The sequence below is a fragment of the Lathamus discolor genome, chromosome 6, assembly GCF_037157495.1.
Source record: "Lathamus discolor isolate bLatDis1 chromosome 6, bLatDis1.hap1, whole genome shotgun sequence".
Classification (NCBI taxonomy): domain Eukaryota; kingdom Metazoa; phylum Chordata; class Aves; order Psittaciformes; family Psittacidae; genus Lathamus; species Lathamus discolor.
In genome coordinates, this window is record NC_088889.1 from 47,839,067 (window position 1) to 47,863,105 (window position 24,039).

The 24,039-nt window shown below is 36.7% G+C and overlaps 1 long non-coding RNA gene across 2 annotated transcripts in view; it reads right to left on the reverse strand.

Moving 5' to 3' along the window:
- The window catches only part of LOC136017287 (uncharacterized), a 272,445-nt gene that overhangs the window by 156,029 nt on the left and 92,377 nt on the right, over positions 1-24,039 (reverse strand). Inside the window, exon 2 of one of the 2 annotated variants that reach the window (XR_010613885.1) lies at positions 2,722-2,812. The exons of the other annotated variant lie outside the window; for it this stretch is intronic. This is a non-coding gene — a long non-coding RNA (uncharacterized LOC136017287). The remainder of the gene's footprint in view (positions 1-2,721; positions 2,813-24,039) is intronic. 2 annotated transcript variants of the gene reach the window in all.

Here is a 24,039-nt window from a genome sequence, read left to right on the forward strand (position 1 = left end):
GATGTGATAAGGCTGGCATTCCCAAATAACACCTCGGTTAAGAATTTTAGCACTTGTAATTCAAACCAGCAAAATTATTTCCTCTGCGAGAAAGTACTAGGACTCACAGAACCGGTATCACTTTAGAAATCTGCCAACAAATGGTTTATTAAAGCAAAGAAGTTGACTGGCCTCCTAGGAAAACATGGATTTTGTACAGCAGCATGGCTTTTAATCAGGCAGGTATTTTATAAATATTATTTCCATTTATAATTACCTGAAGTCACATCTTAATACATCTGGCTGTGATTTCAATAAAGAACCCTGATATTTGAAAGTATTCTGGTGAGAAACAGGGTGCATGCACAGCCCACCTGGGTGCTGGAACAGGCTACTCTTAAAAGTTCACATTACTGATGTGTTCTGCAGAAAACCTCCAGCTCCAAGGTGAACACGTTTTGTGTTGGTAGCCAAAATTCCTGAAATACATTATAGTTCATAAGTAAGAGCTTCCTTCACATCGTATAAGTCTGCAGAGTAGGAAAACATTCGTTCCTACTAGAACTTCTTTTTTATTACTATAAATGAACAAATATCTCCAGGGAAAAAAAAAAAAAAAAAAAAAAAGGAAAATTACATGTATTTGTTAAAACTTCTAGAGGAATAATACATTTTGAGCAAAATCATAACACAGCCTTAGAGAACAATTCTGCAAAAACACAGCCTTGGAGAACAATTCTGCAAAACACATAGGCTCTTGTAACTTAGTGAATATTTTTTTCTTTCAGAACTGACAACAATTTGCTGACATCTTCCACTAAGCTGTCATATGACCAGAAACAATGAAGTACCACTAGGATTTTTCTCTTATCATAAGTCAGGTAATACATCTCACAATTAAACAAAAAAGAAGGCGGGAGTGTAGAAAGCTTTGCTTGTGCCACGGCAGAGCAAGAACCTAACTGATACCCAGGTAGCAGGCAGCCAGATGTGCTCCCAGATGACAATACTGTATGCTACACAAAGAAAGCTTCTGAGACAAATTTCAAGACTTTGAAACAAGTTCTGACCATATTTAGAGAGTAGTCAATAACATGTACTTTAGATAGCCAGTAAAGAATGAAACCAGGCATAAATGCACAAAGGCATTTTTAGAACTCGGTCATCCTGACAGTTAAAAAATGCTTCATTCCATTGTAGATAAAGGTTTACACATGTAGCAGCTAGTGTTGAAAATTACAATGTATAAATTTATGGTATTATTATCAACCACATTTACAATGTATTCTCTCACATGCAGTACTGAAGTTATACTGCACAGTTATAGTATTTACAGAATTACAGTTTTGCTCTTGTATTTCAGACTAAATCAAATAACAGAAAGTATTGTTTTCCCAAAACAGGTGCTTCTCTATTAGAAATTATTAGTTCAATTCTCTTGGAAGTTACACTGCCATTATTTCTTTTACACCACATAGCGTATTTCTAATTTCTACCAGTGCAAATGAATGAAAATTCAAATCTTCTCACTACACATTCAATAAAATGTTTTGTCACTGCCTCAGATCTGTATCTGGAAACTAAAGAACTCATTACACTTTCTACATGAATGCTGGTAAAACCTTGATATTTTATTGATTTTAATTACTTTTTAAAAACTCCATTGAAATTAAAACAGCTCCAGGACAGTTTTCCCGCTGATGATTTCAGGATGAAGATTAAATATAATTCCCTACAGTAAAAAGAAATATAAAAAATCTAGTTTCCTGTTGTTATTGTTTGTATCTCTCTAAAACTTACACAGATTAAGCACACATGTTCTGAGAAGCCTAAAAGGTATATCTTTCATTTGGTACTTTCACAGAAAGTCATATCTGGCCAGCACTGATTTTCAGGAATGCTTTGTAAGTTTAAGCAGTCAGCATGTGTGCCATTGAATAACCTTCATTTTGCAAGCATAATGCAAACTGAAAAGTCCTGGTCTTCTGATAAAAAAAGTGATTGTTTGATAGTGAGCTCTTAACATATGTATCCAAACCATAAGGCCTAACTGAATATCTTTTTAGTGGGTGGATAACTCATGTAAACTCCTTGTTGGCATACATTGTTACCATAGTGAAAAGAAATTTCTGGAATAAAAATGTCTATGCCTTCAAAATACTTTTTGCAAAGCAAAATCAAATATGTCATTTTTAGGGACTCCTTATGTGAGAATGAGGAATAAGAGAAAAATTAATGTAAACAAAATAAATTAAAAAAAAAGAGCTTTCTATAACTTACAAAGATAGTTTGGTAATAGACTCATTAAACTGGAAACCTAGAAATCATATTAGAAAATTTTAAGCTAAGGCTGCTTAAGGTAGGTATTTAAACTGTGGATCAAGGTATTGATGCTCCACTGCCCCAAAGTATAGGTTTTCTCAGTACTATTCATACCTTTTGTTCCTATTCCAAAAGTCAGATGGCTTAAGCAGCTGTAGATGCCACTTTGAATACATTTCAATTTATATGAACTTGAACAACCTACAAAGTCAAAGTAATCCCATAAATTATCTTTTGTGAACTACAGGAACATGAGAGTCAGAAGCATACAGAGAAAACACAGAATGACAAAGGTAGTACTTCTAGGAGTTAACTGGAAAGTGACTAAAGGGAGTTTGGTATACCCTACCTTTCTGGGGATGATGATATTTAACATGATAGTTGAAAGTAATGCTTTTATTTCCAAAATAAGAGCCATACCTGAAAATTCAGTCTACTGTTGTCAGCTGAATTTGAAATTCCATCTAACAGTCTTGGGCAGTGAAAGGAGTATAACCTTCACTGCTCATATCTGAAACAAATTAAGTTGTTAAAGAAAATCTCCCATCACAGGTCTTAGAGCAGTTCTACAGTTTGTTGAACTTTTGTGGAACGAATTTCCACGTGATCCCAGGACTAGTAGCTTAAGCAGAGTGCAATTACTTAGACAGGGAGTTTGTGAGCAAAGGTTACTATTTATTGACCCCATCACCAGATGTAATAATTTCATTCTGTTGTCAACTGAAATGGATCCCTTCTCTTAATGCACTTATTGTTTCACAGACTTATCTATCGTATACTTAACTTTTCATAGCAGGATTCTGATACAGCTTAGAAAACACTTCTCCACACTTTTGCTTCCTTTCAACAGGCATTTTTAGGTGAGTCAACAGAAAGAAAAGAGATCTCTAAGGACATATTAGCAGATATTTGGCAAAAATGGAAGGGAAGCCAAGAACATACCTCTGATTTAACACAGAGAAGGGAATCCAATGAGTAGATATACCCATCTATATATTTCATCAATTTACTTCCTTGTTTTTGATAGTTTTTTTAGTATTTGCAGTAAAAATATCAATGAAATTACATAAGAACTGCTGTACTCCACCCCCAATTTAGTTTTTAATTCATGGATATCATATAGCAAATTTCTTAATGACTAGGGAGTTTTATTCTGTTCTAGAAATGACTGAACATAGTTTAGAAAAATAAGAAGTATCTGAGAATAACTGAATGAAAGTACAACCAGCTCCTTTTCAGGGGTATGAATTCTATAAACTAATTTGTTCGCTTCAATTTTTCAAGATTATTTTTTTTCACCTTCCTTGTACGGCAGAGAACAGATTTTTTTTCAATTTCCACGAGAAAAGTTATTCTCACAGGTCTATATGTTCTCATCAGAAAGGTTAACAAAATACCAAAATTAAACAAAAGCAAAGAAAAAATATATTTCAGTTATCCTGAAAACAAGCCCAAACCTCCTACTCAGAAAGCACTTCTGCCAAATTACAGCACAATATGGTCCCATGATGAGAATCTTGAAAAGCAAAAATGAAGCTCTAGTTTACACAGAAATAAAAAAAGAGTAAGAGAAAACTTTTGCATGATAATCTGGGGAAAAAAATGTAACTTGCAATGGAAGGTTCATAAACCATAGCAATACATTCTTGTTCTGAATCTCATTTTACTATGATCTGATTTAATAATGCTTCATCTAAGAATGGACCATAATTAATAACTCAGAAGACTGCATCAGAAATCTTATTCAGTTCCAATGTGAGAATGTGCAAATTTTATGTCATAATTGAAAGTAAATTTTAAAACAAACAAACAAAACACAAAGCTGAATCTATCAGTTATTAATTTGGCCCTAAGCTACCTACACTGTCACATAAGATTCTAGGTAGAACTTAACTATATTCTTCACATGTAACTCTTAGTGAATAAAAATGTGATTTTCTACTCTACTGGCTGGAGGAAAAAGTACTAGATGAAATTTGCAGAAAATTTGTCAAGGAAACTCAATATATGAAGACTGTTTACAATATACACTCTCAGATTTCCACAGACAGCAACTTTTCTTTGTGTCCATCCTTCAAGAGCTAGCACCTTTACTAATTTTATACAATTAGTATTCCATTCTGCCCATAAATAATACCCAGCTTTTCCAATCGATTATTGCCATAATTAAATTAAGCTCAGAACAAGTATTCCCAGCTTGTGCTTGAATTTCAAGTCTGTTTCTTCTTCTGTGGACCAGAACTGAGGTTTGTATGTTCTTAGCATTCTCATAACCAGTTTGTGGTTATGGACTACTTCTGAGAGTCTGCAAAGATGAGGTAAAAAAAGAGAAAGTCTATTAGAGGAGGCTTACATTCTATGCATGGTCTATGTTTTCACTGGAAATCATGCTAGGAGGGCAAATCATAAAAAGTACAACACTTAGCGTTAGCTAATGCTAGGCCATTATCAACTGCAGTGAGCTCATCTGGTACACTCATGACAACTGTCCCTTACAAATGAAACCTGCACATCACAGCACTTACTAGTTATTCCGCAGACTGCTTTAGAATTTTGTGCATGTGCACATGCACACAGAAATACAAATGGAGAAAAACTACAGCAAGTTATAAGGTAGGGCAAAAAGAAAGACCAAACAGAAGAGAGGAAAACCACGACTCTATTTGGGCACCTTCAGGAATTTCCTAATCCTGGGCTCAGACCAGTGAGTGATTGTTCAAGCAAAAAACAGTGTGATATTATTGTTACCCAAAAATGCAACCTAGCAAGCCTCAGAGCCTGTCTTTGTGCGGGTTTTGGGTATATGCTTGCTATGAACTTCACTTATTTTCAGTATTGCCAGCAGTTCAAAGAATTTCAGTTTTATTTTGGAACATAATAAGTTCCATTCTTTCATTTACTGATGTTGGCTGAAGCAACCCATTAATACCTAAAGCATTATTATGTTATTTTAGTGAAAGTACTGAGAAGCTACTGAGGAGCACAGCCTGCTGGTATGTACATCGTGTGCCCAAGCAGGGAGCAGACAGACTTGTCTCTGTCTGCTAGGACATGCTAGTTTGAATTCCACAATTTTTATACATTGCAGTCTTTTGCCACAGACAAACTAAAGCCAGAATTTAGGCTTTCTTTCCTGAAGTGGTCAGCTAAACAACAACAAGAAGAAAGAAAAAGCAGCCATTATTATATTCTTTAAGACATTCTTAAAGGACACTATATTATTTAATTTTGCCATATTTTCATGCCAGGTCTCCTTTTTTTTTCTTTCTTTTTTTTTTTTTTTTTTTTTTTTGTTTGTTTTTTTGTTTGGCTTTGTTTGTTTGTTTTGTTCTTTTGCTGCTTTGTGCAGAAATGCAACACATGACTGCTGAAAACTCTGTGTATACCTGACTAGAAGTAGAAGCAGTGTTTTGATGCTAATTATCTGTCAAATCAAAGAGCAAAAGAGTTTGCACCTGGAAGTATCAACAAGACTGAGAAGATGCTGGTCGCTTGAACTCAACCTGATTTCAGGTTCCCTATGAATGCTGGCTGCTGCTTGAAACAGGTGACACAAGAATTATTTCAAGGTGTTCCCTGCTGCATCCTCTTGCCTCATCCAGAAAGCATAGCTGGAGGCTGCAAGGAGTGCTGGGCTTCACTTTTCCTATCAGGGGCAGCTCTGTGGAGCATGTGCAATTGGTGGGCCTTCAAATTCTCTGGGGAACATCTTCAGGGTTATGAACAAGTCAGTCCGCATGTCATACTAGCAAGGTGGGGCTGTACATGAAAGACAATTTTGGCCTCTGTGCCACACCGAGAGCTACTTTCCATCAAACTCTAGATGTTTGACTAACAACAAGTATTGGGGCATTCAGTCTTCTCCCTCACCTAGAAGTTAGCTGGAGCTATGAGAGGCTGATGATCCTTACTATTATTCATTCACACATTGCTGTTCTTGACTTTGACTTTCCCTGGCATGTTAAAACATTCAGATGAACACTGACCAGACTTAGGTCCTCTCGACATTACTTTCCAAAGGTCTAGGGACCTTGAAACAGTTATTAATAATATTTTCTAGCCATGTTAGGCTCCATTCTCAGCAAACTTGATAAATGGGAACTTAATGCCAAGGGAAATCTGGTGTATGGCAGCCCAGATATGTAAAAATTACAGCGATGGAAAAGATGGATGAAAGCAGCATCTGAGTGTAATAATGCAGATGCTTCAAAAGTGTTGTCCTTTCTCTTTATCATGCAGTGGTGGTGTGAAAGAGCTACATACAGCAGACATGATATATACTCCAAAGCAAAAGGCTTTCGGCATGAATTCTCTCTAATTGTATTGAAGTTACAGACATTTTAAGTATTGCTTTAAACCACAGAACTGAAGTAAAATACTTAAGGAGAACAAAAGTGTTGTTCTAATAACTAAACTAAGCTCTTAAAAAAAAAATACAAACCCACAGCACTACTTTCTGTGTGGTATTTGGTCCCTGAGATGTTGCAAACAGGCTGGTTTTGTCTTTATTTTCTGCAGACTGTACTCTAAAAAAAGAATTGGCCTCAGAGTCCCAGAGCAAGTCATCTGCAAAGTTCATTTTAATGATGGAACACAGATTGTTGTTCATTCGGTTTTTGTATATGTTCTGCTTATCTTCACAAAGGTAAACATCTCTGGAATGTCAGGATTAAAATATCCTGAATGCTATTTCTAGCCGTCACTGCCTACTGATCTGACTGCTTAGTTAGTTAAATTTCCATTTGCTAATGAAATCAGAAGTTTCTAAAATTAACACTATGTACATCAAATGTGCTGAAGTAGTAATTTAAGCCTTCTCGTATTTGAGGAAGTCCTGAAAAAAATAAAGTTTTCTACTACTCAGGTGCCCCTTTTCATTTTCCTGTGTTGTAACTGTCTTTTTTTTTTTATCAGCAATGCTTTTATATCACAAATATAATTTAGTCTTGTTGAGCACTGTTTCTGTTGGAAAAGGGGCAGGTTTAATTGTTTCACTCTTTGGAGTCTTTCAATCAATCACTCACCCCAAGCTCTGGGTACATAGCTATCGTTGTAAAGCATATCTTTCATAAGTGAAAAATAGCCACACAATAACAAATTGATTTCCAGTCCCTTTAAATGTACTTCTCTCCCTCTCACACCCCAAAACTCAGAAACTGATGAGTTTTGCAGAAGACTTCCCTCCTTTAATAAAATTGATATAAAAGCTCATTTTGTCAGTGGCAACTGTGCATTGCTGGATGGAATGAGTGGGGTCTGTCAGTCTGTTTTTTCCTTGCTAGCTCTTCTAGGTGTACTGCAACACTTTATCAACTGAGAACACCCTGCAATCTCTTCACTTGGCCATGGATTTCCAACTGTAATTGAAATTGGTGGACTGCCACTCACACTTTTACTAACCCTTTTCTACCTCTTCTGAGAATACTGTTTAAGCCAGCAACAATCTGGATCGATGGAGAAGAAAGGAAACACCCTCTCCTGTCCCATCCTGGTTACCCACTAAATGCCGCTCTAATAGGCTTAATGTTAGATTTGCAACACACTTCTTGTTCATTTTCCACTTAGAATATTGACAGGTTTTCTGTTTTAACTATGCTCACAGGCCATAGATGTGTCTCCAGGTACACAGGAATGTGTACACCCACGTAATTCACTGGTATTCCTTCAGGAAAACACTGGTCTGAATACCTTACGCTTTGAAATCCACAAAAGTATGCTCACAAAAGTATGCATATCTCTCCAATCAATGCAGTTGTGCTCAGCTAAAGGTGCCCTAAAGGTCTTTTACAAATCATATCTGACTGAGTGAAGCAACCACAAAGAACAAAATCAGTTCTGAGCTTTGATCTGGTAAGTCAATCCACACAGGTGTCAGAAGGACTGATATGCAGTTGTTTTTGAACTAAGATACAGGAATGCCCTATGCCTTACTGGGCATATCAGTAAACCTCAGGATACAAATATAAAGGTTTGCCTTTACCTGCAAGCAAACATAAAAATTATTACATGCCATAAGGATATTACACACTATGCATATAAGAAAGCAGCAATGGAACAGCTTTTCTGAGTCTCAGCAGAAGCACATAGAATTCACCATCACAATTTAATACAATCAAGAAGACATGGAGGAGGGTCTCATAATCAAGTTTACCAAAAATTGAAGTAGGATTCTAATATCACAAGCAATTGGACCTTGAACGATACTAAGGAGGGAAACCTGGAGTATTTCAGAATTGCTTTCACAGTTGAATTTGCTCTGAGAGTTTCTAAAGAAGAAGGAAACTTTCCTTTTAAATAGTCCTCAGTTTAGTAATAGTCTCTGTTATCTGTTTTAGCTATTCATAGTGCCTTCATTAGCATAAGATCTCATTAGTCTCACAGCACTACTATAAGGTTTTACTAATAACCCATTTGACAGTTGGCACTGGGCACAGAGGCATTCTGGTCAGACTTTTCAAAGCCATTTAGATACTCATCTGAAATCAGTGATGTGTAAATACATTTGAGTATTCAAGAAAAGCAATGCCCAAGATCACTGCCAGGGTTAAAGAGTGCCGGAATTAGGATTTCCCAAGTCCAAGTTGGTGCCTAACAAATGGACTTTCTTTATTATCATCACAATACTATGTGTAGGCAGCCCATTTTCTGTAAAAGTAGCTTTATGTTGATTTTGGTAAAATTCAAAATCAATAAATGACAATCACATTTCTGAGTATAATAACCAGTTACTGTGCACCATCAGCTTTCCAGCAACCACCCAGCTGTGTTTCTTAGCCTCAGGTAAATACCAGGCAATTACAGGTAGTTCACCTCAGCAGCAAGGGAAGCATAAGCTACTTCAAATTTTGACTAGAATAAGTCTTCACACAGAAAACCTTTCTCTTAAGTAGCTGACTACCTATAAATTCACAACCTAACTTAGAATCATAGAATAGTTAGGGTTGAGCAGGACCTTAAGATCATCTGGTTCCAACCCCTCTGCTATGGGCAGGGACACCTCACACTAAACCATGCCACCCAAGGCTCTGTCTAACCTCGCCTTGAACACCACCAGGGATGGACCATTCACAACTTCCCTGGGCAGCCCATTCCAGTGCCTCACCATCCTTACAGTAAAGAATTTCTACCATATATCCAGTCTAAAAACTTACAGCTTTGCAACACATCAATATGGTCAGACTGTAACTACATTTTCTACAGACATGGAAAGACTGATGAGGGGAGCCAACTTTCAGCTTTGGTTAATAGCTTGCATTTCTCAGGAACCTCTTAAGCACATGCCAGTCTTGTTTGACGATTTTAGTCAGATGAGCACAATGATGCTAGCATCTGCACTGGCCTGCTCTGTGGAGATTCACTTCATCCTATCAAGGTAGGAGAAAAGGCTCAAGTCCACAGAGGTATAAGGTGCCAAACTCCTAGGGGAAAGTAGTCCCTAGAGAGGAGTCAAGCAACTAAATACTCTTTTGTCTATCTAGACCTGAGCTACCAAATGGAGTCATTGTGGTCTACCCCCTAGCTTAAACAAACACCAACTGAAACTTGTCACATATGGCACCTAATTTTGTCAAAGTCTGCCTCAAAAGTAGTCAGCCTTCATTTTATCAAAAAGGCTTTTGCCAGAAACAGCAGGTTTGAAACTGGAAAAAAAATGAATGAGTATAGGGATAGAAGTGGTGGGTTTTTTTCACAGTGAATTAATAATTACCATTTTCAGAGTGGCTGGAACATTACCAAGGATAAAAGACCAACACAAAGACTGCTACAGAGAGACCTTCTTTCATAACCCTAGTAGAAGCAAGCATCTAAAGCGGAGGTCGGATGCATTTACTGGATGTACTTTAGAAAGTTTAAATACAGAAACAGTGAAAGAACTTTTATAACAATTTATATGAGCTCAACAATGATTGCATTTTAACAGTTGCTCCGGGTCCTCAGGGCCACTGTTTTTCTGCTGAAAGAAATGATTAAATTGTTCACATAGAGTCCCTGAAAAGGTGTCAGTATGGGCAGCTGGAAATATAGGATCTAACAACTTCAGCATTGGAAAAAAATCATCACTGAACACATTATGTTCTCTTGTGGAGATCAAAAATGAAAAGTTAAATTCTGGCAGTATCCAGGCATTTTCTACCACCAGACAACACTCAACTTTAACAAACTGGAATGAATATCTAGTTTCATTGTTTGTACCATTTTTAGAGCCATAGGTCACTAATGATTAATAGTGACCTATATGCAGCATAGCATTACATTGCTCTGCAGAGCTTGTGAATTGCTCACTAATGAAATACAGCTACTACTATGAGGAGACAGAGAGACTATGCTACATTTGGAGGGTTGTGTGGGGCAGGAAAGGTACCCAGATTCTTGCTTTAACACCTGAAAACATTTAAAAGATAACTGACTACATTGCAGTATTGCTTAGTTTTGGAGGATAATACTTGTTTTGTGGCAAACAGCACTTTGGGGCTTTTGCTAATCACTTGGGTCTCTCTCACTTTCATATTTTACACGAAAGTCAGTGCAAAGCATACCAAGAACACAGTAAGAGGACAGATCTGCTCATAGAACTTGTCATGTAGGAAGCTACTCCACCACTACCTAAAGTGCTTGGACTTTCTTTAGCAAAATTTAATGATCCAGGAGTGTGTTAAGTTTTGAATGCTGACTACTTAAAAGCAGCTATGAAATACCCTGCCCATTACCTGACTGTTCTGGTTTCAGCTGGGATAAAGTTAATTTTCTTTCTAATAACTGGTTCAATGCTGTGTTTTGGATTTAGAATGAAAATAATGTTGATATCACAGAGATATTTTAGTTGTTGCTGGAGCAGTGCTTACAGTAAGTTAAGGATTTTTCAGCTTCTCAGACTGACCTGCCAGTGAGGCGGCTGGGGAGCACAAGAAGCTCAGAAGGGACACAGCCAAGACTGCTGACCTCAACTGACCAGAGAAGTATTCCATACCATATGGAGTCATGCTCAGTATATAAACTATGGGGAAAGCTACCTGGGGGCCACTAATTGGCAACTGGGTGGGCATTGGTTGCTGGGTGGTGAGCAACCACATTGTGCATAATTTGTTTTGTGTATTCCAATTATTATTATTTTATTTTCCCTTCCATTTCTGTTTCATTAACCTACCTTTATCTCAACCCAAAATTTTACTTTTCTTTCCCCTAATTTTTTCCCACATCCTGCCAGCCCTGTAGTGTTTAGCTATCCGGCGGGTTAAACCACAACACTGACATATGGCCATGAAGTTGTAATCATTGCTCTGGAATATCATACATTGCTCATTGCTGTGTATGATATTCCAGCCTGGATAAAATGGAAAAATGCAGTTCTGGAATAGATGGTGCCAGATTTTTAACAAGTACCTCTTGTTGCTCATTCTAGAAACTGCTGGATGCTGAGTAATTTGGGAAATGAGGCCACTGCCTTAGGTTTCTGAAATGGTACTCTGTAGGAAATCTGGCCCTTTTATTTTTTTATTTATTCATTCATTCATTCATTCATTCATTTATTCATGAAGTATTATAATATGGTCCAGAATATCCCTCCATGCCAGGCTGCTACAAATGGCAGCTCATTGCTTCCAGAATGGTATCAGTGCTGCCTCAGTGCTGCATTGGGGTGTTTGTAAATTGAGTAGTCTTTGTAGAAAGATATCTGGTGACCCAGTCTCTTCTTCTGAAGACTTAAGAGTCTTGCTACAAGAAAATTTAGCACTACAGTTTCACTACCAGAGATGGCAGATCATAAGATAAACCGAAACAAATTGCAAATTCCTTTTTTAAAGTTTGGTGATGTGGACTTATTTTTTGCATGTACATGCATGTTTGCATGGGTATTTCCACAGAATGAATACCCTATGAGTTAGCCAGTCAGACCTGAAGAATCATTTCATTTGTCTTATGACTGTTTCAAACTGTTTTACTGTTACGTGTCGTAACACCTTTTGTCTCAAATAGCTTATCATTACTCACTAGGAATTACAGATACAGTTTACTTTAAAATGCTGCTGGTGACTATATTAGAAATGCAAATCTTAGTCATTCAATTATCAGTTAATTTATAAGGAAAGAAAATATTTCTTCTGCTATGATGCAGAACAAAAAATTTAATCTTTGGTCGAATATATAAATTAAAGCTCAAATACAAAAGGCAGTGAAAATTTAAGAACCAAGGAGTTTTCCTTCCAGAATATATTTAATCAGTTATGATCCCTAGTGGCTTTGTAAGCCGCTCTGATTCACTGAAATTGCAAAAGAAAATGTGAACTTCCTTAGCTGTCTTCCTTCATTACGTAATTATTGAATGTAAGCAATATTCACAGTTTCCAACTAATCACTGATAAAGCTTACAACACTTTCAGAATTTCAGAAAAGAGACTATCCATAGGCAGAAGTCATTTAAACCACAGAATAAACCATAGTCATACTAAGAGGTTTCTGATTGGTAATTGTGTTTATAGGACCAGATAATATAGTGTCTGTGTTTTGTTGACAAAAATTTTACAACCAAACAAAAAAGATACAGCTGTAATCAAAGCTTCAAATTCTGAAAGAAAGATTGTATAAATAGAAGATAGAATAAACTGAAATATGTACTCGTAAAAAGTATAATAGGCCAGACTTTATACAGAGCCTTTCTTTGCAATTATTTTCTCCATAAATAAAATAAACCATGCTCTTTTAGATTTTAAGATAGCGTTGGTTAGAAGTACACTTACTAGTCCGTATGGAAAACTGTATTTAATTTCCTAGACTTTAGATCTTTAGGTTAGATTTGATACTTCAGGTTTCACTAAAGCATTTAATGCAATAATACATTTAACCATTAATTTTCTAAGGTAGGTGAAGAACTAACAATGGTAGTATTTAAAAGTGTGGAGGGGGAACGGGTGGTACCAGGTAGGTTCCTAAAGAGTTCCGTAAAGACAGTTTAAGTAAGTACAGGGTTTCCTCTGTGATGTTTGCAGAAAAAGTCTGACAAAAAGTTATGAGCCATCATAAATGCAGAGGAGGTTGGGTACAGGAAACATTGGTCACCTCTGGAAGTGGAGTAATAGAAACGGTATGAATTCAACAGCACAAAATGAAAGATCCTGGATACACACAAATAAAAGGTATTTATTCTATAAGCTAAGAAATCACCAGTTTCAAAAGACCTAAAGACCCGGTGCACTATTCAATAACAGAATGAGTAATACTGTTAGTGTGAGGCAAAGTGGAAAAGACCTAGTGTTATCTGGGAAAATGCTTCCAGAAGAGAAAGAATTGGACCTGAGCTGGAATCCTGCATGAAGTTCTGCCATTGTCTTTTAAGAAAAAGATGTTTTAACTACAAAAGAAAAAGAGAGAACAAATAGGACAATCAGAGGGTGAAGACATGATAAGAATATTCATTGATTGAGGAACAGTTACACTGGACTTGGTTTTACTAAGTCTAAATGAACATATACACATGCCATGAGGCACTTCTGAAAATATTTTCTGTTGCTCCTGCAAGTACAAAAATCTGTACAGAAAGGCTGCAAGGAGCTTCACTGTGCTCTCATTGCCACCAGAGAAATAAAATATGCGGAAATCCACAAAACCAGTAATGACTTTGATCTTCATGTGGGTTAGTATTATGCATGAAAAGTTATGAGGAGATATATTTATTCTGATATTTGCAAATAGTGTTCTGTAACCACATAAAGCTATGAAAAACATTTATTTATTAGTTCAATTTTGATCTCATTTTCTACTGAGCAAGATAACATCTCCCGCAAAAGGCTCTAAGGCATCACACCAAATTAATTGTTTTAAGTTCTAAGAAAAGCCTTTCCACAATACATCACTTTTAGCAGCACTAGAACTTGCACATCTATTGATAACTAACTAGTGAGCAACCATCACAACACTGGAATCATGTTTTCTCTAACTTACTAATTTGCTTTGCTCCATTACTAGGTTTTGTGCAGCTAAATGCCAGGTCAGTGTCTGTGTGTAGTGACTTCAGTGACCAACGGAGCAGGCTTCTATGACATTGTAGCAAATGGAATGGTGTTCCAATAGTTGATAAAACAAAAACCAAAATCCAAAACCCAAAAAACAAATAATAAAAGAAAAGAGAAAAAGAAATGAAAAGAAAAGAAATGAAGAGAAAAGAAACGAAAAGAAACGAAAAGAAACGAAACAAAAAGAAAGAAAAGAAAAAAAAGAAAAAAGAAAAGAAAAGAAAAAAAGAAAAGAAAAGAAAAGAAAAGAAAAGAAAAGAAAAGAAAAGAAAAGAAAAGAAAAGAAAAGAAAAGAAAAGAAAAGAAAAGAAAAGAAAAGAAAAGAAAAGAAAAAAAAAGAAAAGAAAAGAAAAGAAAAGAAAAGAAAAGAAAAGAAAAGAAAAGAAAAGAAAAGAAAAGAAAAGAAAAGAAAAGAAAAGAAAAGAAAAGAAAAGAAAAGAAAAGAAAAGAAAAGAAAAGAAAAGAAAAGAAGAGAAAAGAAGAGAAAAGAAGAGAAAAGAAGAGAAAAGAAAAGAAAAAAAAGAAAAAAAAGAAAAAAAGAAAAGAAAAGAAAAGAAAAGAAAAGAAAAGAAAAGAAAAGAAAAGAAAAGAAAAGAAAAGAAAAGAAAAGAAAAGAAAAGAAAAGAAAAGAAAAGAAAAGAAAAGAAAAGAAAAGAAAAGAAAAGAAAAGAAAAGAAAAGAAAAGAAAGAGAAAAGAAAAGAAAAAAGAAAAGAAAAGAAAAGAAAAGAAAAGAAAAGAAATAGAAAATAGAAAATAGAAAAGAAAAAAAAGGAAAGGAAAGGAAAGGAAAGGAAAGGAAAGGAAAGGAAAGGAAAGGAAAGGAAAGGAAAGGAAAGGAAAGGAAAGGAAAAGGAAAGGAACGGAAAGGAAAGGAAAGGAAAGGAAAGGAAAGGAAAGGAAAGGAAAGGAAAGGAAAGGAAAGGAAAGGAAAGGAAAGGAAAGGAAAGGAAAGGAAAGGAAAGGAAAGGAAAGGAAAGGAAAGGAAAGGAAAGGAAAGGAAAGGAAAGGAAAAAGGTGGGTTGTTGGTTCCTTTTAGCTTTCTGATATCTTTTTACTCTGTGTGTACTCATTCCATCTTTTTTTTTCTGTGCTTTGGAAAACTACAAAGTATGCTTAACCAACTCATAATATGCAAGTTAAATGAAGAAATCACAAAGTAAACACACAAAAGTATTTCAGAGTTTGCAGTTGCATGAAACTAAAATACATATTTCAGATATTGCCATTTTATACTAATTTCATTGGCAAACATAGCCTGAAGAGATACATCAAACAGGCAAGAGCTAGAAGTCCTGAAATATGCACAGTAACAGAGTAACATTTTCCTGCTGTTGCAGACTACAAAACCGGCTAGGTTTATATACATATTGCATTGTCTACTTTTCCTTTGTTTTTTTTTTTTTTTGTGGGGTTTTTGTGTTTTGGTTTTTTTTTTTCCAGAAAGGACAGAAAATCTGAAGAGAAAAAAAAATATAAAAAATGCATCAAAAATATGCTGAATTCTTCTGCTGTTTTCTGTGTCCATCTGTGGTTCTGGTCTTTCTTTTCTGATCATAGAATAGTTAGGGTTGGAAAGGACCTTAAGATCATCTAATTCCAACCCCCCTGCCATGGGCAGGGACAACTCCCAAAATGCACCTCCCTGATGTACATTACCAATCAAAGACTTGATAACTGCCTGTTTTTTCCAACCATGTGGTATTGCCTGTTTTTCTCTAAATATTTGTTAGCAATTTTTTTTTTCATTCAGTTGAATTTTACACACAATTTTACAATCCAGACTGGATTTTCTTTTTTTTTTTTTTTTTTTTTTTTTTTACTTAGGAAGTTACCAATGACATAGAGACGTTGTGACTGTGAAGTATGTATATGGAATGAGAACATTTTACAATTCCTTCAACTCCTGTACTCTGATTATCAAATTACCAAAGAACTTGGATTCAGTTTTGAAATTAGCGGTAAAGCAAGCAGCCTTTTGCTTGCTTTAGCACTGATAGCATACCAACCAAGCACACAAAGAATATGGCTGTTAATATAAAGATGAAGGTTGTTAATATGTAGCAAGAATATCATTTTCCAAGGAGGCAGGAAGATGAGTTTCTTCAATAAAAATATATATAATAAATATATGCCAACCATAAGATACCAGTGTAGAGATGCTGTTTAGCAAAATTTTTGAAGACCATGACTTAAGAAATAGGAATTTTTTAATAACAGAAGTCATACTTTCTCACCACTTCTGACAATTTTTTGTCCTTTTTTTAGAGTATTTTTATTTGAGAATTCACTAAAAAACACCAGCTAATATCAGCATACTATAAAAACCATAGTGTCCTCATCTAAAGTAGTTCTGTATTATAATTAATTTTGCAACACTCTAAATCTCAAGATTTCATTACACACTTCAAACTGAATGTTAAGTACATTCATATATAAATTATGTAGAATATACTCTATCTATAAATATTTATATTAGCAAGTAATAAGTATAGATCAATTATATATTATTAAAATTGTTTTATATTTTTTTATAAAGAAAAGAACTACAAGAAATTGTAACTTTTTTTAATTGACAAGTGGCTTTCTAAATGAATGCATAGAGGTTTGTAATCAATGTCTATGGGGAAAGAAATCTATTTTCCTACTATTTTGAGTAATCCTCTGTCTGTGAAAGTAATGTAGCTTTCTCAGCAAGAGGAGGATTTAGGGATTATACAGAAGCACAGCATAATTCTGGCACACATGTGGATTCCTTGAATCACAGTGTACTCAGTAAAGATTTGCTGTCAGTCCTGGATCAGCTTCCAATCTGAAAACTTCTCCCTTTTCAGGAAACTTGAAGAGGTTCAGACAATTCTAGCTAACAGATAAAAGCAGACTTCACATACGGTTTCTGATGTGTGGCCCTTCTCACCCCTTATATGAAACCCTGCTGGCTGCTGCAAGAATTTTCGATAATTTTTTGAGTATATGGTATGTGTCTAAAACTGTGGTGAATTAATCAAAAAGAAAAAAAAATATTTGAAAGATTGTTGTCCTGGGTTCAGCAGTAGCAGTAATTTTTCTCCTTCTTAGTAGCTGGTGCAGTGCTGTGGTTTTGACTTTTGGCCTGGGAACAGCGCTGATAACAGCGATGTTTTTAGTTGTTGCTAAATAATGTTTACTCCAATCAAGGACTCAATCTCATGCTCTGCCAGGGAGGAGGGGAAGACGGGAGGAATCACAGACAGGACACCTGACCCAAACTGACCAAAGAGGTATCCCATACCACAGAACGTCATGCCCAGGATGTAAACTGAGTTACTCGGAAGGGCGAGTTCACTGCTGGGTCGTGCTAGGTATCAGTCGGTGAGTGGTGAGCGGTTGTATTCTCTTCCCTTGTTATTTCCCTCATCATTATTATCATTGGTGGTAGCAGTAGTGATTTGTATTATACCTTAGTTACTGGGCTGTTCTTATCTCAGCCCGTGGGAGATACATTCTTTTGATTCTCCTTCCCATCCCTCCAGGAGCAGGGGGAATGAAGAAGTGGGGGAGTGAGGGAGAGACTGCGTGGCTGATTTATGGCTGAGCTTAAACCACAGCAGCTCTTTTTGGCACCCAATGTGAGACACGAATGGTTGAGATAACGACAGATCTGACCGGAATGTGTCTAATCCTATTTGTGATAAGCATTCATTGTTTCAGATTAATAGTCACTCGTCATAATGTTGAGTTATTGGCTCTCAAAGTTGTTGCACTTGATCTCACAGTTTCAGCATGTCGTAACTTACTTATAGCCGGTATTTGCTGTGTTAGTGTTTATCACGTAGAGGTCTTGGACTAAGGTTCTTGTTTCATTGTACGTTATGGCAATGACTTGTAATACGGGCGTGCTCCGGCAGCAGGGTGGGATGGACGTGATGGGGGACTTGTACCTGGCCGTTCCGCTGCCCTTCACCGTCCTGACCCTCGTCCTTCCCTCCGCCTTCATAAGGCTGTGAGGAGCTGTGGGGGAGCGGCCCTGGGAGCCAGCGGCGGCCGAAGCGGCGCGGGAGAGCGGCCCCAGAGACCAAGCCACTGCAGGAGTTGGGCTGGAGGCTGGGAGGGAGCGGCTGCCGGTGGAGGAGGTTGGCGCGGTCGAGGAGGTGGAGGAGGCAGCTGCTGAGCAGCGGGAGGAGGCTGCGGAGGAACCGGGCCCTGCGGCCAAGCCCAGCCCCGCGGCGGCCGAGAGCATCCCCCGGGAGCCGTGCGCCGAGCCCCAGGAGGATGCAGGAGCCCCGGCAGCATTTCCCAGCAAGGCAGAGGAGGAAGAGCTGCACCCAGGATAAGAAGCTGGTGGTGGGAGAGCCGGCAAGCACAGCAGCTGCACCAGCCCCAGGGACAAGTACAGCAGCGTCATTGGAGAGTTCTGGAGGGTTTGAATGGCCTCTGGGTACCCTTGGGACCTGCCTGCTGATTGTGATGGGGATCAGCATGTTGGCACACACACAGAGTGTGTTCTACCCACGAGCATTTTTTCTGATCTCAGAAGTTAAGCAGAGTCGGGTTTGGGTCTTGTCTAAGGTTAGACGACAACATAGGAGGACCAAGAAGTTTTCCCCAAGGCTGGACAGTCATGAGTGGCAGGGTGTGTGGGACAGTATGGGCGAGTATCTAGTCCACTGGGCCCCTCCAGTGCTTTGGAAGCGTCGGAGATGGAAGGCAGCTGTATGGAGTCCCCAGCAACAAGCTGCAGAAACTGCTGAAGGGGACAGTGAATTATTTTGAGCCTGGTGGGCCCATGACAATTGTCCAGAAACTTATTTTAAGACTATATGTAGAAGGTAAAACTAGCACTAAAGTATTTCAGAGCAAACATAAACATCTCCTGATATCACTGTTATAAAGAAACAGAACAAGTCTCACTCACTTATTTCTGAAATAAAAAAACCAAATCAAGAAAAGTATTGAAAAAATATTTCTCTTTTTCTAGGTAAAGAAAGTACAGACAAATAAGAAAAACCAAACAGGCAAAGTCAGAAGGCCTGCAAGTGATCCCTTCTGGTTCTTCAATGATCTAACAGTTGAGACATTTGTTTAAAAATCTTCAGGGAAACAAAGCTTCTCTGTAACCATATTTCAAAATTTAAAAAATACTAGTGCTATGTTTTATATTAAAGTATTCACTGGAAGCGTAGTTAAAATGAAAAATACATCCACAGAAGTGATAATAAAATACACACACACAAGTCAATAATGTTTTCACTTCCTATAATTTTTGTATCCTAAAATTATAAATAAAAATATCCACTCTTAGAAAGATTGGGCTTTTAATTTTTATTTGCTATTAGGAGTGTTTGGCATTTTCAATCTCTCCTTTGTAAATACACAAATTAGCCAGTAATAAGTGCATATTTGTGCCATCTATTTCTGAAATTACTGCACCTTCTGAATGAGTGAATGAACAAATTCTGGTAATAATTAATATTTAGATATTCCTTTATATCTCCATAATGTTATATAAATATTAATTCTTTAATCCTCATGAAGAAACATTTTTTTTTCATCAGGTAGCTTTCCATTAGAAAGTCACCTACATTTTTACAAGGTTTCTAGTCATAAACTAGAACAACCTAACTGTCTGCCTAACCACCTAATTGTCTTATCATATCAACTTATTTGGAAGTGTAGTCCTCACAAGTGTTGACTAGTTCATTGATATGGCATCTCACATGGAAAGACTTTCATATCTGCCTGGCAACTGAAAGGTTTTCTTGGATCTCTATCTGTCATGCAAATCTGAATTAAATGTGGTAAGCAGTGGTCCACAGTTTCCCATAAGACCCTATCACTGTTAGCTTAAATAGAAGTCAGAGTTGTAAAAAATGTAGAAGACTTACTAATTACCATAGTAGTATTTGAGAAATACCAGTTGCTGTAGCTCTAACTGGTACCATATCCATACCTGACTTTACCCGAGGTTTCTTCCAGCAATCCTCTATGGTCCAAGGAATTTAAACTTCATTCTTGATTTTTTTCCATTTTTGATCACTTCACCAAGACTTGCCATAGGACATTAAACAATGGCATTCAGTGGGACTATCCATAGGCAGAGTTACAACACAAAAGAGAAATGGATATCACAAGCGGAGACTGACCTTACTGATTTTTACCAGGTCACACTATGTGACCACACCAAGAGTGTTGTCTGGCACCCAGAAAAAAGGCCAAGTGTAAATTATTCAGAATTTAATGGGTTGCCCAGGGAAGCTTTGAATGCCCCATCCCTGGCGGTGTTCAAGGCCAGGTTGGACAGAGCCTTGGGTGACATGGTTTAGTGGGAGGTGTCCTTGCCCATGGCAGGGGGGTTGGAACTAGATGATCTTAAGGTCCTTTCCAACCCTAACTATTCTATGATTCTAAATAGGGAAATTTTGCCAATTGAACTCTTCTCTGAAAGCTAATTTGAGCAATATGGAAATGTTTATTAATTTATGATTTGCATATTACAGATATGGGGACATCTCTCCAGCTTCACTTGTCAATACAGCCCATGAATTCATACTTTTTCCAACTCAGGCAAGCCAGGAATGACAGTATTAGGAAAAGGCAGCCTACGCCTGTAGACAGCCTGAATCTGTCTTTACAAGTAATGGAAGAGTCATTGCAAAAGACTGTTTGTGCAGAGAGACAGTGTAATACTACCTCAGATAACTGCCATTCTACCATTTTTCTATTTGCATTCCGGGACTGGTCACCAGGGCACAAGCTGTTCTTGGCTACATGATCCCATACCATTGCATCCTGACACATACCAGTTCAGATTTACACAAGGAAATCTTTGTGGTTTAGAACCTGAACTTCTGTGGATTAACCTACCACTATATTTAAATCACTGAAAATCAAAACCCTACTCTTCATTCCTGTGGGAAGAGAATAGCATACATCTTGATTTGGTTGCCTTTGTAATAACTATAGTTCCTTGCAGGCTTACAAACTAAAACAGTCACCTAATAAGCCTGCAGATTAAAAGCAGAGACCTATGCTAGAGAGCAGGGAGAGCCAAATTCTACTTCCATTCTTAACTATACCTTATTTAATGATTTCAACAAGTCAAAAGAATAAGGACTGTACCAACTGTTCAAGTAAGACCAACATAAGCAACTCAAAATGCCTGCAAGCATGTGAGTAGTCTAAATTGAATGTCTGGGTAAAATATTCAAAATTTGTATTGCAACTACTTCACTGATAGGTTATATGGCTCCGCTAGTCCAAGCAGAACAACCAGACTCTTTCTGCTGCTTTGCTTTATCTTCTGATGGAACTAAATTCTGTGATACAACAGTAAATTAGACAATACCCATGCTGAATTGCAACAGAGCAACTATTTTACTTTACCCTAAAATTCAGTGGCTTCCTAAGATGCATTCAATGTATCCAAACAACTATTCTGCTCCAGAGACCCTCAGTCTTTAATTTTGGCACAAATATTGAAGTTTACGTAGATAAACAAGCTGAACAAACACACGGTGGGAGCAAAGCTCTTTTTGCTAGGAACAGAGGTTAAGAGGCCACACACTGTCACTATACTACATACTTGTCTTTCTAGAGAAGGGACCATTTGTTTATGAACATAATAAAATGGAGCCATTAAAACAAATGCAAATTTTATAGAGGAAAAATTCACATAGACACTTTTTCTTCCAACCTCTTTGTTCATCTAATCATTCTCATTTGGCTTTTCATTTATAAGTTTTAAAGAAGATTTTATTGTTGCATAATGACAGCTATGTGAAGAATGGTCACACATACCTAGGCAATGAAAAACTGAAAGGAAAGATGCAGATCATTTACAAAATACCTAGACTGTGAGTCAATATATTTTTGGATGCCTCAAATTTTACCAGTGTGTGATGGAAATTACAAATATTGAGAAGAGCAAGACTACTGCTGGTAAATTATGGCTTAGAGTTAAACCAAATAATTCAAACTTTAAATAAGTAAAATAGCAAAGAAAGAGACAGTCATGTCCAAAGTTTAAAGCAATAAAAAAAAAAAAAAGGATTTGAAAAAGAGCTTGCTTGCAGCAGTTGGATTAAAAAATATATATGATCTATAATCTTAGCTTGTCAGAAGTTGTCTGAAAGTCTACTCAGTGACCAAAGAGACTTGTCTAATTCATTCAGCATTTTTATCACTTGATGTGTTATTCTGTGTTTCACAGCTGGAGAGTAAACATGCCAAAAGTTGACATTCTAAGTAGCTCTGAAAATATTTAAGTCCCAGACATATTTTTTGAGCAAATTGCAAATTTGGCTTCTCCATTTAAGAAGACACCAAAGGGCATGTGGCTCGGCCAGTCTCCAAACTGGCTGTGATACCTAGGAGGAGTTTACCTCAAACTGATTCTTTCATACGGTCGGCAGGCAATCCGAGAATGGTAGTAATATTTTTGGAAATCCTGAGTTTTATCCACCATAGAAAAAAAAAAAAAAAAAAAGGTAATGAGTTTAGCAGTGTTAAATCAAATGCTGCTGGAAAGATATCCACAAACCAGTTCAGTGTGGAAATATTTTCTTGTTGGCTTAAACTCATTAGCTTTTACTGAAAAGGGAAAAACATATAATCATTCATTTATACCATAAAAGGAAAAACTACAAATTCACTAAGTTTTTGTCTCAAAGCATATCAATTGCTTTTTACAATGTAACATGCTAAATCACTCCTTTAAGAGTGGCTTTCCTACAATAGCAATTATCACAGCCTATGTTGCATTTTACAGCAGGAAGAGGACTCATTTCCACAATAATGCATGTGAGGGCTCAGCTGCATGGTTCTAATTGCAAATTTTCTCCTGAAAAAGCTGACAGTTAAAAAAAAATTAGGAAAAGAGCCTGGTGAAATTTCCTTATATGTCTATTTCAATCACTGAAAAGAAAAAAAAAATCATAACTTTAAAATTAAAAAAAAATAATTTAAAAGCATAATGTATCTGAAAGATACAGAATCACTGACTATGGTGAATGAAATCCCCTGAACCATCTGAATCTGAATCATCAGAAGGAAGTGCCCAAGAGGAAATGAAAACTCTCAAAAAGATTAGGCCAGAAATTTCTACCAAGGAATGGAAGAGAACAGTGTCAAAATGCAGAGTCTGTACTATCAAATTTTTTATGTGACTCATTACTTAACATTATCAGCTAATATCTATTAGGAAGTGTATATGAAGATTTTTGTTGGTTTTTTTTTTTTTTTTTTTTTTTGCATATTTTCAGTATTTTTTGTTTTTATTCTTTCCAAACCTGAGGGACCACAGAAATTCAAGTAGGGAATAACTGACCCTCCATTTATTCAATCCAATTATTCCTAAACTAATATAAGAACAGAACATATGCCAGGTCTGCGGAACAAGAGTTGTGATCATGATGATGAGCTGGGCCAAACAATGCCAGGGCACAACTGCATTTCGAAAAGAATTTGTTCTTTGCAACTCAGGCTAGAGCGGATGGTGACAGCATCAGCAGGTTATTAAAATGCCAGAAAGAATTAGTAAAAATTATACCAATAACTGAATATAATCCCTTGCATCGCACTGTAATGCAGATTCAGAAACTAGTGGTGATTTTAAAACCAAAGCTAACACCCAAACTATAGCTGTAGCATTGTTTTTTTTCTTATTTCAGCCAGTATTCTAACTTGGCATTCATATAAATTCCTTCATAGGAATTGTAAGCGCAGATGATGTGAAAATATTATTATTCAAATAAA